Source organism: Rhinichthys klamathensis, unplaced genomic scaffold (assembly GCF_029890125.1).
Source record: "Rhinichthys klamathensis goyatoka isolate OS25496 unplaced genomic scaffold, OSU_Roscu_1.1 h1tg000123l_1, whole genome shotgun sequence".
In the NCBI taxonomy this organism is placed as follows: Eukaryota; Metazoa; Chordata; class Actinopteri; order Cypriniformes; family Leuciscidae; genus Rhinichthys; species Rhinichthys klamathensis.
This window is the reverse complement of record NW_026606660.1, coordinates 8,607,204-8,624,611: the sequence shown is the minus strand read 5'-3', so window position 1 is coordinate 8,624,611 and position 17,408 is coordinate 8,607,204.

The following is a 17,408-nucleotide window of genomic DNA, read 5'->3' as shown; positions in this document are numbered from 1 at the left end:
TCCATGGCCAACAACATTTCCATCTCATTATCCCAGTTTAGACAGCATTTGCGTTTTCATAATTTTGGACTTTTGGAGTAATTTTTTCCTCCAATCTATCTTTAGAAAATTACTAAAACAAAATGGAGTGACCAGTATCATTGTTTTGTCAACAGTAATAATTATTCTTTGACATTTTGTGTCAATCTTTTTTCTTTGCCATAGAATAATTCTATCATGCTTTTAGCCCTATAGTTGTTTCATATAATAGCCCTCACTATACCAAATCCAGCCTCAGTTTGATCTATTTAGTGAGTTGAGCACCCACTTCTCTCTTTCAGTGGACTTTCTTTTTCTTATAGAGCTGGACTTGTACCTACTGATAAAGCAGAAAGGGTTAGTTTAGCTGAGAATATAAAGAATTGCTATTAGACCAGTGAATAATCAAGAAGAATAAAGTTAATATAATAATTAACTAAATTTGCAGCAGTCTCTCTAGAGTGATCATTGGAGTTGTCACACCTGTGTTGCCCGTAATGGAAGGATGTCAGTCAGTTCTTCTGTTCTCAGATCATCCGTCTTTTGTAGCTTTTCGGCTGTCACTCTGCATGTGTCGTCAGCCTGTCACTCAAAGGCCTGGTGTCGTAGACTGGAATAGGCTGTTGTTTCTCTGCCTATTCTCAGTTTGGGCTTTTGAAAGATCCTGCCACAGTTTTGCATCTCAGGATTGTCTCTTTGTCCTCAGGAAAAGTCTCAAGTGAAAGTTTCACCTTTTCCAGCATTAAATCAGTCTTTCTCCATGCTGAGTTTCCAGAAAGTGGTCATCTTCAGGAGGGAGCTGAACGCCCCTCACCCACTCCTTCTCTCTGCAGTCATGTCTTCTCTCTTTCGTGTCTCTGACCTTTCACCTCTTCCATTCGACACTGTCATTGAAGCCATCTGAAATTTGAACACTTAGAGAACTGCATGAATCAAATTAACTTTATAAATATTTGTTCCTGAGCAATTAGCTCTTTATCTAAATTCCATTTTAACCATCTTTCTCCTAGTTCTTTTATACTATATAAAAATCACTGGTTGACAACAGCAGTTCTCCCATTCTGTTTTTAGTAAAGCAAGTTCTTCATTGCAGAAAAGAGCAAGCTATTTCTTCATTACAATATGCAGTAATAATCTAACTTTGACTATCTGAATATAATCCAATCAAATAGTTTTCCCTATCATAAAATCAGACTTCAATCTTTCTCCTATATTTGCATGCTGTGTTCAAAATAATCTAACATGGTGAATAAACTTTTCCTCAGCCATTCCCAACAATTCTCATCTACTACAATTCTAAGATTGCTGTAAATCATTTATGACTGTTGAAACTTGGTCACCCAATCCTGTTCACTTTTAGCACACTGCACTTTTCCTTAGCACAAACTTAATTATCTACAATGGAATAATTTTTCTCACTTTGTCTTCAGGGATAATGAGATACAAATTTTAGACGTCTTCGGATATAAAATATAATATATTAAGCACGTGCAATCTTATTTATATTTCTCTATTAATATCTTTCATTATATTTATTAATTAAATATATATTTTATAACTTTAACTTATTGCATACTACAATAATCTTCTAGGTTAATATCTTGAAACAATTGTTTTACTATTTCTTTTATTTTACTCCACATCATTTATACTTGTCCCTCACGCATATTCACACATTCCTTGTCCCTTACAAGTGACCAGGGTCAGAGGTCACTATTTTTAACCACAGGCACAGTCAAGCAGACACACAGGATCCCACATACACACACACAAAAGCTATATCCTACTTACAGTGTTACTCACTGTTTTTACAAACAATACTTCACTGATACACTTCCCCAACACAGTGAAAAATAACTATATAAAACAGCCTACCTGAGCAGTCCTGTTCACCATGAACAGCGGTAACCGCAGGCTAAACTTATCTGTGCACTGGCCATTGCCTACCATCTATCAAAGCCCTCTTGATAAGCAAACACAGATCAACTTGTCATCTATCAAAGCCCTCTTGACAAGTAAACATAAATCAATAACTGATATTTTTATCAGTAACTATAATCCTGTGTACATGCTTTTGCTTATTATCCTTCAAGGCCCTCTTAATAAGCAAACACGGATCCTTAACTATATTCTTCTGTGTGCATGCTTTTGCTTATTATCCATCAAGGCCCTCTTAATAAGCAAACACAGATCCTTGCGTACGTACGTCAAAACCCTGTGCGCATACTTTTGCTCATTATCCATCAAGGCCCTCTTAATGAGCAAACACAGATCCTTGCGTACGCACGACAAAACCTTTAGCGCAAAATTAGCACCACCAGTGATCATACAATCCACACAGGATTATATGAGCACTAGCAAACACTACCGGAGCTCCGCCGCGCTATAACACATTTACTCGATATCGTCAACAAAATGCATGCACTTTTTTCTAGAATCAAAGATCCTTTTTTTTTCTTTCAATTTTTCAATTTTTTAGTTCTTTAAATTTGGAGAAGCTTAAAGGGTCTTACCACTCTGGCTCACTGGTGACAACACATACTTTTTCAAAAGCAAAAAACTGCTCACCTCATGTACAGTGGCCACTGTTGTTTGTGAGTCACCAGTGTCGCCTTTCGTGGCTCCTTCAGCTCCTAAGCCAATCCTGCCGACTACGCCATTTGAAGTGGTTTCAATTGTTCTGTAAAATAACTTCGCATAGATCTTTGATGCCAGAAATATTAGACTTTATTAACAAACAAAGCCGAGCATCTCCTGCAGGGGATCACTCCCTCCAGCAGGAGATCCCTTCCTCCTGCAAATTGTATATTCTTATAAGGGTAAATTACTTGTTTTCTAAATAATAAAATCTTCAACACCATAGCCTGACGTGGTCTGTATCGCTTTTTATGGCACTATGTAACTTCGGGTTTCGGCTAGGAACCCGTGCACAAAAAGAACTACAAAATTCGACTGCTTTACGGCATACGTCACTTCCCCCACCACTTCCTCAAATTGTCTGTGGCCATTGCAGACATCCCAAGTCTCCCGGGAGTCTCCCGCATATTGATAGCGTCTCCCTGATGCCCAAAAATTAGTTAAAATCTCCCGGAATCTAGAGCGTGCATGCGAGACAGAACATACTGCGCGCATAACATACATAGCGCGAGCACGGCAGAGAGGGAGAGAGCGAGAGACCTTGCGAGTGTGCCTCACGAAAGCTAGTCAACCCGCCCCCCCCCGTCAACAATCCAGTCACCAAGATATACCTCCCTGAAATGACTTCTTGCAGGTTGGGATGTCTGCCATTTACGACAGCGGTAATGGACGACAGCGGTAATGGACGATTCCGCTTCCAACCTGTAGGGCGACCGCAGAGGAATAGTTACTTGGTGTTGTTTTAATATATTATGTGTTTTATTTTTTTAGGCTATTATAATGGTGTGTTGTATGCAAACAGCATTGTTAGTGTACAGTTTGTTTATTTAGCCTTTAGCTCAGATTACATGTAAATTATCACCTGAAAGACAAGTGTATGTTATGCTCTTTCAATGGGTTGTCTCAGTTAATTTTTAGCACTAACGATCACGGAGATATTCAAGCTTCATATTTCGTGTTCTAGTTTGTGCTCACATTTCTTTGAAAAGAAGTCAGTTACCAAGTTAGTTGGTAATCAGTTATCATCTGACATTCATTATGAAATTTAATTAGGAAATAAAAATATCCAGGTAGAATAAGTCAAATATATTCTAGACTCTTTTTAAGGGCCCTCTCTCCCCTTGGGGCCCTGGTAATCAGTACTGGTTTTACCCCCAGTCAGATGCCTCTGAAAGCGCAAGGCTTAGTTTAACAGAATCCAGTTTTGCCTCCCAAAAGTGTTACTGAGTGTTACTCAGTGGCTTCAGTATAATTTCCACAACTTCTTTCAGAATATCCCATGTATACAATCTCTGAAGAGTGCCAAAGAAAGTTAAACGTTCTCTGTTAAAGGATGCTGCATCACATAAAAGCAGATTAAGGTTGTGGCTAAAACAATGAATGAATAATGCCTCTGGGTTTTTCTCTAGAATTAAAGCTTGGACCCCTTTCTGAATCCCGCTCATATTGGAGCCATTGTCATAACTCTGTCCACAACAATTAATTAACTCACTTCAATCAGTTTCTCTGCTAGGCTTTGGCCAGTTGTGTCCTTCACAGCAGTGAAGCCAACAAATGATTTGTGCACACTTGCTTTTTTACTTTCATCTCTGTGGGCGTATCTTATTATAACAGAGGCCTGCTTCTGTTTTGAAATGTCAGGAGTGCACTCCAATTCGACAGCAAAATATTTTGCTGCTTTAATGCATGTACATATTTAGCTGACAGTGCATTCACATATAGACTGCAAAAACTCATTTTGAGTACACCACGACAGGTAAGATGTTATGTTTTTGGAAGATGTTTATCTTAGATGCTCTGCCATTGTAACATTGTATCGTGCTAGCAGCTCAATTAAGCCAAGGAAATTGCCATTTTTAACATACCTCAATTGTTCTTTCTTCCCTCTCAGTGGCAAGTTTCTTTCAGCTAAAAAAAAGAATGCAGTCAATCACTCGTCAATACATTTTTCCAGCGGGACTTTTCTGCTGCAATCACCTTTTGCAATTCACTGTTGATTGTTCTTCCTAACTGCAAAGGAGTGGCCATTTCTTTTCATGAAAGTTAAGCATGATGGCTATTAGATTTTTTTGAAAGACATCGCCAGTTGTTGTATCCTAGCACAAGCCGTTTGTCACATGCTTTGGTTCCACCAAATAATTTACATGCAAAGCAATACTTTGTTTGCTTTTTTTGAATACAATAACCAGTCTCGTCTCGCTTAATTCTCTCCCCATTTGATAGTAAGTGTTTCGTCACAATAATGGGGGTTTACTTTAAGTTCCGTCATACTCAGAAAGTCCTGTAGAGGGCAGTGTAGTGTGGTGACTGGGCGGGAACCATTGAGAGGGTGTGTTTTCAATGGGGAACAATAAAGTGGTGCACCTCTGAGAGCACAGGCAGGTGAAAAGTATAGACAGTAAAAGAAATGGACACAGCGACCCCATAGACTTCAACGGAGAAAAGTGAAGTCAAATAGAAGCACTCACTTCCTGATTGCCAAGCGCACTGCGCATGCTCAAACTGAGCTTGAAGACGTAGTTGTGACGTGAGCAACCTGACTGACAGTTGTACGTCTTCTAGTAGCGGTGCCAAGAGGAATCTGAATCATTCCCTTCTGAATCTTGCAGAGCCGGAGATCGTGAGTATTAGCTGTTCATGAGCTCGCAGCAGGAGCAACTTTATGACTCTCTATGGGCTTCTCCCTTGACTTTATGCCTCCACGTCCCCCGATTGTGCGTGAGCTTCTACATCTGTCTTTACGGTCATTTCTCTTCTATGCGACAGAGAGTCGCGTGTTATGACGCAATCGTTAGCCTATTTTTACAAAAACTGCTTCTACGGGGCCATAACGTAAGATATAAGGGAATGGAGCAATTTATACATTGTCGTGTTTCTTTAGAAATAAATAATGGACAAATGGAGTCTTTAAACGTCTCAGATGTAAAGTTATTCGCTGTCAAAGTGACGCAAAAATGAATGGGAGTCAATGGAATGCTAACAGCAGGTGAAGGCTTGTTAGCCAATGGCGGCGCCCGGGGAGACTTAAGTTTCCGGCTGGTGGATTACCCCCTTGGTGAAAAGTTCTCTTGCTGGACTTGCAAAGACTTTCACACACATTCAGTTAAAAAAATTCAAACTTGAAGACGCAACTGGTATGAACATGAATTTAATTAATTTATTTATTTTTTGATGTAAACTATAAGTGTAAGAGATCAGTATTGTGTTTCAGCATATTTTATGGATTTTGCTAGTTTGCTTGCTACAGTACTGATTGATGCTAAGATTTGTATGATTTGGTGTGATTTGAGTGAAAGGTGTTCAAGTTTGTTGACATTTATTATTTCTTGTCAAAGCATTTTGATTTAGTTTATTTATATTGTAGGTAATATGGTGATGGTGAATGAGACGTTAAATGTTAGTTTAAATAACATCTTTATTATATTAATGTACTTCTTTTGTCCAATTTTATCTTTAAAGATTATCAACCTATTGCTGACTATTGCTGACTATTGCTTCTCTGGAAACAGAAGAAAATAAATAGTCAAGTCAATGAGTTGTCTTCTTGCGTCCTTCATTGTTTGAACGCCATCTCAAGTTTGGGCAGAGCTGAATAAAAAAGCCGGAAAACTTGACAGTTGATAATCAGCGCGGCAATGAAGACAGAAGGATCAAAGGCCTAAACGTCTCAGAAAGTTGTCGACGCAGAGAAGAGAATCATCTGAAATCGTCTCACAATGGCAGAGGAAGCTTTTGGAAAAGCAGTGAAGCAGCTGAAGCAAGAGAGGACCTTGGCTAAAAGTGCATTCACCAGGCAGGCAAACTTCCTCAGCAGAGGAGCGAAACACTTGACGAAAAGTGAACTAGGGCTGAAACGATTCATCGAGTTACTCGATTAACTCGATTACAAAAATTCCTCGAGGCAAAAACTCTGCCTCGAAGCCTCGTTAAATTCCTATGACGCGCACTATATGCGCAGGGATCTATACTATAGCGTGTGATACATTTTGAATTTAGTTGCCGCGATGGCGGAGAGTAAAGATGTCCATAAACGGCAGAGAATGTCTAAAGTTTGGGATCATTACATACTTAAAAAGGAAGAGAACAAGGTGCAATGAGTCTACTGCAAAGTAGACCTGGCATACCACAACAGTACGACTTCAATGATTCAGCCAGCATCTGAACCGAAAACATCCACTCCATGCTGTTTCACCAAGCGTCGCTGAAACAAGGTAAACTAATGGTGTTCACACCGAACGCGGATAGAGCGTCAAATACGCATTTACCGCGTCTAGTTAGACGCTTGAACATTCGCTCGAGTTCAAATTTTTCAACTTGCGCGGAAGACGTTCGCAGCAAACGCGCAGCCCAATTCGCGTCAGTCGCGACACCCCGCGCGAATGATACGTCTATTCGCGTCTTTGCATTGACTTTGTATGTAATCTAACTCGCGCAAATAATTTAATTTGCGTTCGGTGTGAACACACCATAAGCCTATGATACATTGATGTTCGCTTATTTTAATCCCATACTGTATTTGTAGCGATGTCGTGATGCGGTTTGACTAGATATGATGTTTAGCTTTGATGTTTTTAAGAAGTAAACGTATTCACGTTCAATTGCAAGAGAGTATAGCCTAAAAAAGAACCCCTTCACACACACGCGCATGCACCCTCGTCTCTCTCACGCGCCAGTCAGATCAATTGCGGCAATGCATCACATATGCTTAAACTTTTATGTAGCCACGCAACAATAATTTCAGCATGCATTCACTGTATACACCGCGACGTGATGGAGGAACAAATATTGTATTGCAGTCTTTGCGAGACCTTGTTTGAATGTCATGTCTTCCAAATATTTACAGACAACTACAAAAAATGAAATTCCCCAGCCTGCTTCTCCAAAATCCACTTTTGGGGAAGACATTTTAATCGGCTACCAAAGTAATTGAGCATAGAACATTGTTGGCACTTATACTAAATGGGTAAAAATTGCAACAAATAGGCTTAGTTTTGGAGCCAAATGTTGGAGTTGGAATAAATACCAGTTTTTTTTTTTATAAATAAAAGCCAAATGCTTGATCATTTTACAAGCCACATCATTTTCGTTATGCATTATTTTTTTTTGGGTTGTTTAAAAACACACAAAAATGTTTTATCCGATTACTCGATTAATCGACCGATTAAGTGTTAGATTAATCGGCCGATTAAGTGTTAGATTAATCGACCGATTGAGTGTTAGATTAATCGACCGATTAAGTGGTAGATTAATCGACCGATCAAGTGCTAGATTAATCGGCCGATTAAGTGCTAGATTAATCGACCGATTAAGTGCTAGATTAATCGATCGATTAAGTGCTAGATTAATCGATTACAAAAAGAATCGATAGCTGCAGCCCTAAAGTGAACTACAAGAGGAGTTCAAAAAGCTAATTTCTGAGGCAAGGAATGTTGGCGAGACAAACGATGAGTATAGAGCTGGTTTACTGGCAGACATTGAAGCGGACATGGCAGGTGGTGAAGAATCTGAACTTGATAAGCAGCAGCAAGCTGATTTCGAGAAGACAATCCATGAATGTGAGGTAAGATTGGAAGAGGTCAGAAAAATTGTCCTGTTCAACTTATGGTCAAGATATGGTAAAGATGAGATGAGATGTTAACAGAAACAGCCTGTGATAGAGCTGCTGCAACACCCGTTATCGCTGTAAACAGAGATGGTTATGAGTTCCAGCTGGATGGCGCAAATGGAATAATCCAAGGTGTAATCACTAGCCTAGCAGCTTGGGAGATGTGGATTCCAGCAGCAGAAAAATCCAGTCTGGAAGCTAGAGTGAAGGATCTGAAAGGATGCAGTAGCAACCTTGAAGCACGGAAGGTGGAATTCATTATTGCACAAAGAATAGCAGAAGAAGAAAGAGACCGAGCGAGGGTTGCCCAGATATCCATGCCAGTTCCACAACCACAACCAACACTGAGAATAAAGCCAACCAGTTTACCCAAATTCAGTGGATGCAAAAGGAATTTCCATCGATGGAGGAGAGACTGGGAAAGTCTGCAAAAGCAGGGGGAGCCAACTGGCTCAGTTGAAGTAAAAAAGATCCAACTCTTTGACAGCATAGACGACAGAATGTGCAGAGAGCTCCGTTTGTTTACCTACAACACTGCTGAAGACATATTCCGAGTGCTTGAGAATATATATGGAAACAAGTCCACAATTGCCTTGGAAATAATTGAAGATCTTGAGAAGATTCCCGTTTTAAGAGCAAATCAGCCGAGAAAAGTCATTGATTTAATCCAAAATATAGAGAAGGCCCTGGATGACCTCACAGAACTTGGAAACACAGGAGCCATTAACAACCCTCTGGTGATCAAATCAATAGAAAGTAAGTTACCTGACAACATGAAAAGAGATTGGCTTGTTTTCATGGTTAACCCAGCAAATGGCGTAACGCCGGACAATCACTTTGAGAATCTTCTTAAATTTCTGAAAACACAAGAAGAAATTCTAGGGAAGTTAGAGCAGTTGGGAGTGAGTGAAAAGCCAGAAAAGAAATATGCTTGTATGGAAAGAAGATATGCGTCCATACGTTCCACAAGGAAAGGCGGCTGTGTTGTCTGTGGAGATGAAAAGCATGGAGAAAAGATCTTCTTTTGCAAGCGTTTCAAAGAACTGAAGCCTGTGGATAAGTTGGCTGGTGTAGAAAAGCTGGGGGCCTGCAAAAGGTGTTTAGTCTGTCATGGTGAAGAGGATGAATGCAAAGACACTTACCTGTGCAGGAACAGAGACTGTAAAAGAGATAATCATTTCTTTCTTTGCCTGAAGGGAGATTTCAAGAGGAGTGACTCAGACAGAAGACAGTCCCATGCGAGAAGGCATAAGCTTACAGAGGAGCAAGAGGTATTTGTATCTAAGCTCTCCCCAGAGATGGCAGAGAAATTCAAGAAAGCGTTCACCAACATCACTGGGAAGACAAACTGTGGTGGGAAGAGTCAGCTTGGAGTGACTGATTCAAGTGCTGTAGAAGAATTGCCAGTTTGCCAGTAATGCAGGAGAAAAGGTTGGAACTCTGATCGACTTAGCGTCAGATACAAACTACATCACCCACAAACATCACCCACAAAGCTGCCAGGAGATTAAATCTTCGAAGTGAAAACATTTCTTTAATTATTCATGGGGTTGGAGGAATGAACATGAATGTTAAAACTAGAAGATACTTTCTTAGAGTGAGGGTCAAGACGCCTATGGGCACAGAGAGAGCTCATGAGCTTATCTGCTATGGTTTGAATGAAATTGCCAACATCCACAGAGTCATCAAGTCTGAGCAACTCAAGAGGTTCTTCCCAGAAGTCAATTTAGGAGATCTGAGGAGACCGGAGAGTATTGAGCTACTGGTAAGCCACCATGAGGGAAGACTTGCTCCGCAAAGAGTGAAGGTGATTGGAGACCTTGTCTTATGGGAAGGCCCATTGGGAAAGACTGTTGGTGGAGCGCATCCAGATCTTTTTGAAGAGATAGATATAGCGATGCACAAATCTGAAACGCATTTTGCTCGATCCATGAGAGCATCGGCAGTGAGGTATCAAGAGATCACAGAAGCACAAGAGTTCAAAGCTGAAACCAATGTAGCTGTTAAAGAGTTTCTAAACTGGTGGAAATGGGACAGCATTGGAGCAGCCTGCGAACCCAAGTGTGGAGGATGCCGGTGCGGCAATTGCCAGCAAGGAGGTAAGGAGATGACTCTAAATGAAGAAAGAGAATTAGAAGTCATAAAGAAGGGCCTCACCTACGTCAAAGCAGATACTCACAGTGAGAAGCCCCTTTGGGACACAAGATACCCGTGGATTCAAGATCCAAGTTCCCTTCCCAACAACAGGAGTGGGGTGGAAGCCACCTTCTTGAGAACAGAAAAACAACTCAAAAAAGAGCCAGAGTGGAAAATAGCATACACCGCTAAAGTCCATGAGATGGTGGAGAGCAGAGCAGCGAAGAAACTCGCTAAAGAGATCATTGCCAGCTGGAAAGGGCCAGTATGGTATGTCAGCCACTTGGTGGCACCAAATCCGCACTCTCTCACAACATCTGTGTGACTGGTATGGAACAGCAGCCAGAAGTTTAAAGGGATCAGCATGAATGACCTTCTGCTGAAAGGGCCTGATGTCCTCAATCCCATCCGAGCAGTACTACTCAGGTTCAGAAGAGGCGTCCATGCTGCCCTTGGTGACATCAGGAAAATGTACAATTCTGTTTGGTTGGAAGATCTGGAGATGCACCTCCAAAGATTTCTCTGGGGAGACACTGAGGAGGAAGAGATTGAAGAGTATGTGATCACCAGAGTCAACATTGGTGATCGACCATCAGGGTGCATAGCACAATTGGCCATGAGAGAGACAGCCAAATTACCCATGTTCGCTCGCCTGGAGGAGGAACGTAGGATTCTTGAAGAGGATGCCTATGTCGATGACATCCTAACTTCCCATTATGACTTGCAAAAGCTGGACCAGAACATCAAAAGAGTTGAAGAGATCCTGAAGGCAGGCGGGTTCTTCCTCAAGCCCTGGGTCCGGTCAAGGCAAAGTGGGAGGCAGGAGATCGTACCAGGAGAACAAAGAGCGGAGTCAAGCAGAGTACTTATTCTTCCAAACCAGATGAGGGAAGGAGATAATAAAGCTCTTGGAGTTGGATATCTTGTTGAAGAGGATAAACTGTACCTCATGACTTCAATAAATTTTTCAAAGAGGAAAAAGAGAATGAGAGTCGGCCAAAATCTCCTTGATAAAGAGGTGAGAGTGAAAACTCTAAACCCACTGACGAGAAGAGAACTGCTGAGCCAAGTAGCTAGCTTGTATGACCCAATAGGCCTCGTCACACCTGCCAAACAAAAGGGCGCCATTCTTGTCAGAAAGGCATTTCAGGAAGCTGGAGGCAAAACTCTGACCCGAGACACTTGGGACAAACCTTTGTCGGAAAAATTGAGGGAAGAAGCCATCCAATTCTTTGAGGAATACACACGTCTTGGCCAAATCACTTTCCACAGAAGCCTCACACCAGTCAACTGGATTGGAAAACCTTGGGGAATAACATTCTCTGATGGAAGTGACAAGAGCTATGGAGCCGTAGTGTATTTCAGATGGGAGAACCAGTAAAAGCTGAAATCTGCGGTGCTGTCTATGCAGCACGACTGAGAAATTATGTTGAGAAGCACAGTCGGATAGAAATTGAACGATGGCTCCATCTGCTGGATAGTCAAACTGTGCTGGGAGCAATCCAGAGAGACAGCTATGGATATCAAACTTTTTTCGCAAATAGAGTTGGGGAGATCCAAAAATCCACATCAGTCGAAGACTGGTGGTGGATCCCGGGATACCTGAACAGTGCTGACGCTATAACAAGAGGGGCAGCCCCAGAAGACCTCCAGGAAGATTCCATGTGGCAGGATGGACCAGCGTTTCTGCGACAACCTGTGGAAGAATGGCCACATAAGTCAGCCAAAGAAGTCACCACGTATGCCAAAGAAGGCATAAACAAACTTCAGAGGAAAGCTCTCTCGGCAGCACTGACTAGACTAGAGCACAGGCCAAAATAGACAAGAGCGATGCACAGCAAAATAACCTAGATGAACCTAAGACTCCGATCCGAAGATTACCAAGCGGCTCTGCGGTAACCAATCTGATTGACATCAAGAAATTCAGCAGCCTGACCAGGCTGATCCGGGTCATTGCCTGGGTTTGGAGAGCTGCAACAAGATGGAAAGAGGTGTTGAACAAGAATTCAGCCTCAGATTAACCAAAGTGGGAGGAAGCTTTTTCAACAAACTGGATGTCCAGAGCCAAACAAGCTGTACTCACTGTCGGGGAGTGTAAAGATGCACCAAGAGACCTGTTCCTTGCAGCTCAAGAAGGTATAACCTTTCAAGACACCACTCTCAACAGACTCTCTGTTTATAAAGAGAAAGAGACTGGGCTTTTAGTTTGTGGAGGAAGGTTCCAGACTTTTGATGAGGACAAGACTGCTGTACCCATTCTACCATATGATGCGTGGATATCCACTCTCCTAGCTCAAGAGGCTCATGGTGAAAATCATGAAGAAATAGCCGGCACACTCCTCCGGATGAGGGAAAAAAGCCTGGCTGGTGAAAGGTCTAAAGCTGGCTAAAAAGAGAGTTGATAACTGTGTTGTGTGTAGAAAGGCCAGGGCCAGAAAGTGCCAACAGATCATGAGTGACCTTCCATCTGAGCGGATAACACCAGCCAGACCTTTTGACTATACAACGGTGGACTTGTTTGGACCGTATGAAGTCAAGGACGAGGTGAAGAAGAAAACGAAGCTCAAGGTGTGGGGAATTTTCTTCTGCATGTCATCCAGAGCTATACACACAGATGTTGTCAGTGACCAGTCAACTGAAGGCTTCCTAATGGCTTACCAAAGATTCACGGCACTGAGAGGGCACCCAAAGAAACTGTGGTCAGATCCTGGAAATAACTTTGTGGGTGCCAGACCTGCCCTGAAAGAACTCTATCTCTTCATGGATCAACTAAATAAGTCTGAGCTTGAAAATGAAGCTTCCGTGCATGGAACAGAATGGAGCTGGAAAATCCACCCAGCAGACTCCCCTCACAGAAATGGAGCTGCAGAAGCAGCTGTTCACACGGTGAAGCGGGCTTTGCACAACATGGGAGGAGAAGGATTCTTCACATGGAGTGAGTTTCAGACATTTATATATATGGCTGCTAACCTGGCCAACGAAAGGCCTGTAGATGCCAGAACTCAAAGCCGGGAGGACTGCGTAGAATATATCAGCCCAAATTCCCCTCTGCTTGGACGGACTGGACCCAGAGGAGATCTTGGATGCTTTAATTTTGAAAACTACCAATACAAAAGGTTGAGAGCTATCCAAACAGAAGTCGACCGGTTCTGGAGGAAGTGGAGTCAGTTAGCTGGGCCCAATCTATTTGTGAGAAGTAAATGGCACACAACACATAGGAATGTGGCTGTTGGAGATGTTGTCTGGCTTGCTGACCAAAACTCCTGGAGGGGCCAGTACAAACTTGCTAGAGTCATCAGTGTCAGTATTGACAAGAAGGGCATTGTCAGAGATGTGCATGTCAGAACTTTTCCCAGCTACCCAGTCCCAACTGTGAAGCCTGTCCAAAGAGATAAAGTAAAGAAACTGTCAACCAAAATCCCTACTACAATCCTTCATAGGGATGTAAGACGACTGATTGTTTTGCTTCCTGTAGAAGAACAAAATCAAGAACAAAAGTGAAAGTATTGAAGGTGATTGGAGTGACCTCCTTAGGTTCATGAACCAGGGCTGCGTTCCAGTCCACTTTTAGACACACACTTGCGAACTTCCCTAAGGACTTCCCCTCGGGGGAATCCCTGCCGCCATTTTGAAGTGCGTTCCACTTCGTGAAGTGGACGAGGGAAGTTTATATGGACAGACACTTGTTCCCTCGATTTTGACCGAGGGAGCGAGTCTACTTCATATGTACACTTCAGGCAGCTCCATATACCACAATGCAACACAATTGTGACGTCACCGCAGATCTCGTCTAATCACCACCACCACAAACAACTCTGATATATTAATTATATATATTTTTAATTTAAAACAACCCAAACACACCTATATACATTTGGATGCTGCATTAAACAAATTCTTAAAGGAAATTTTTTTTTAAATAATAAATCAACTCCATGGCTGATTCCAAGTGATCAAGGGCTCCAATTCAGCCAATTGCAGTTTCCGCCAGTAGTGGGCACTCGTGCAACGTAAGCAATGACGTACATCCGAGTGAACAAGACAGAGGGAAGTTAGCGAGTGAAGGGCATGACAATTTTGGACTGGAATGCAGCCCAGGAGGTCAAGTGGGAGGTGTTTCGTCACAATAATGAGGTTTTACTTTAAGTTCCGTCATACTCCTGTAGAGGGCAGTGTAGTGTGGTGACTGGGCGGGAACCATTGAGAGGGTGTGTTTCCAAGGGGGAACAATAAAGTGGTGCACCTCTGAGAGCACAGGCAGGTGAAAAGTTTGGAGAAGATCTCTTGCTGGCCTTGCAAAGACTTTCACACACATTCAGTTAAAAAAATTTAAACTTGAAGACGCAACTGGTATGAACATGAATTTTATTTATTTATTTTTTGATGTAAACTATAAGTGTAAGAGATCAGTATTGTGTTTCAGCATATTTGATGGATTTTGCTAGTTTGCTTGCTACAGTACTGATTGATGCTAAGATTTGTATGATTTGGTGTGATTTGAGTGAAAGGTGTTCAAGTTTGTTGACATTTATTATTTCTTGTCAAAGCATTTTGATTTAGTTGATTTATATTGTAGGTAATATGGTGATGGTGAATGAGACGTTAAATGTTAGTTTAAATAACATCTTTATTAGGGGTGTAACCAGTGTGCGAAATACCCGTCAATATTCGGGGGGGTCCCAAAATTTAGATTTTCCTGATCTCGACATGTGCATTTTAAGGTGTTTTTGAAGGCCAAAAATGGACAACAGTAGCTTTAAAAGCATGTTAGTGGGCAGTAGCATCAAGTATTTTATCAGATAACAGATTCTTAAAGGGGAACTATGCATTTTTTTTAGATTAACTGAACAGCTTCGGAGTTATTGGAATGGTTATATGACGTTTTTCGGGTTGAATGGTGGCCGTCTCGCCCACCCTGGTGCCTGTGAGCGGAAAAACCACACTTGCAACTTTGGGCCGGCGGGCCGTCAGGAAGTATCGCGTGATATCAGCTCTCGTGATGTAACGAATTGATTTACAGCACTGCACACATACACGCCCCTATCCAGGATCCGACTAGCTATAAGAACAGGGTAGGCAATGTTTCCCACACATAGACTAATTCGTGGCAGTGTGCCACAGAATCAACACCGGCCGCCACATATTGTGTTTCGTTATAAAAAAACTTTTTTACGCTATTTAAAACACGCAGCATATTTGTTCAGCTGCATTTCCTTTCCCTGCTCTCCCTGTCTCTCTCGGCAGCCAAAGTGAATTTTTGTCCAGCCAAAGCCTTATTTGATCGGTGAGTGATGTAGATGATTGCTGCGCTTGTGACAGGGCGCATGTTACTGAAAGAACGAGCTGAGAGAGAGAGAGAGAGCGCGCCGGCCGTGCGCGTGCACTCTCACCGTCTTCAAACTGTCTTGCTCTTGCTCTCGCATATTAATCAAAATCAATTGAGAATTTCCCCTGCATTACCACTGGAAGTGAATTGTGCTAAAAAAATGTTGCCTTATCTTCTCTGAAATTCAGCTGAAATAAAAAACACTTTCAATAAACAAACACAAAAACCTATCCAGTGATTAAAGGCACACTATGCAAGATTTGTACCTTAATATAACAGCTTCAAAGTATCAGGCCGTGAGTGCAGAGACGCTCTGCGTGAGTGGTATCTACGACAGTAACGTTAAATACAAGTACTCCACAGCGACTCTAGGGGTCGCTGTTTGACAAAAACGGAATTCCTGCATAGTGTGCCTTTAAACATGAGAATCAGTTTAAATTTCGCAATGAATGATCCACACTACAAAATGGAAATGCAGAATGTTAATGCTTATTGTTGACAATACACAATCACATATTCGAAACGGAAATGGCCTTAAATAAGAAATGATTCAAGGATTATTTTGCATAGATGTTACATTTCAAACAAACGCCAATGCAATATGCTATAGTATTCATAAAGCAACACTGACATAGGAGGTTGCATTGGCTAAAGTTGTTTGGATGCACGTCGTTTTATAACAAGGAGAGGCAAAGTTGTGCATTATAATGCAGACATGACAATAATTGGCACCAATCTGGCGCACTTACTAGAGCAATCAACTGGATAAATGCCAGTTATAGCCTATCGGAGACTGGCAAGCACGCATTTTATATGTCCAGCCAGCCCGTTCTCATTCCAAGGCGTCATATATTGACGCTTTTGCCATTTCGTCCACATCCTACGCACATGGCACCCTTTAGCGTCAATATGAGACGCAGATAGATATGGGCTAGAAGGCGCCTCTTAGCGGTCTAACCCTAATCCTACCCCATACCCAAACCTACCCATAAGTCATATTGACGCTAAAGGGTGCCATGTGCGTAGGATGTGGACGAAATGGCAAAAGCGTCAATATATGACGCCTTGGGATGAGAACACGTTGGTCCAGCAGGGGAATCCTGAAGCATTGAGGGAAACCCTAGTAGCTACTGCATGCAGCACATCTCCGCAATATAAAGTCAAGGCAACTAAACAAGCAAGAGAAATATGTCAACCTCAAATGTAACATTGGATCTGTACATCCGCATCGGGGGAATAACATTATAATCTCGTTCACGGTAGAGAAAGATGCATACTACAAAGGAAAAGTAACCGTGAAGACACTGAATTTAACATAAAACAGCTGTCTAATAATCACAAATACACTTACATTGCTGTAAATGAGTTTTTATGAATGAATGGCTTGCTCTAACTGTTGCTCTGGTCTTCATCAACAACACGCGCTTGCACCCCCTGCTGGTGAGGTCGACTAACAGCAGATGGAAATTATGCTCGGTAATCTACTGCTTTTCCTGCAGTTCCTGGATGTCAACGTTGAATTTACTGTCGAATTTGAACCACTGAATTTGTGGAAGCGAATTTGCCTATGGAATTTGCAAAGCGAAATAAAATGGACCGAAAATTGCCTGTTGAATATTATAGGTTGTATTTTTAAACAGTTTGAATATTTTGGAAGTGAAATATGAAAGGTGAATATGGATTATT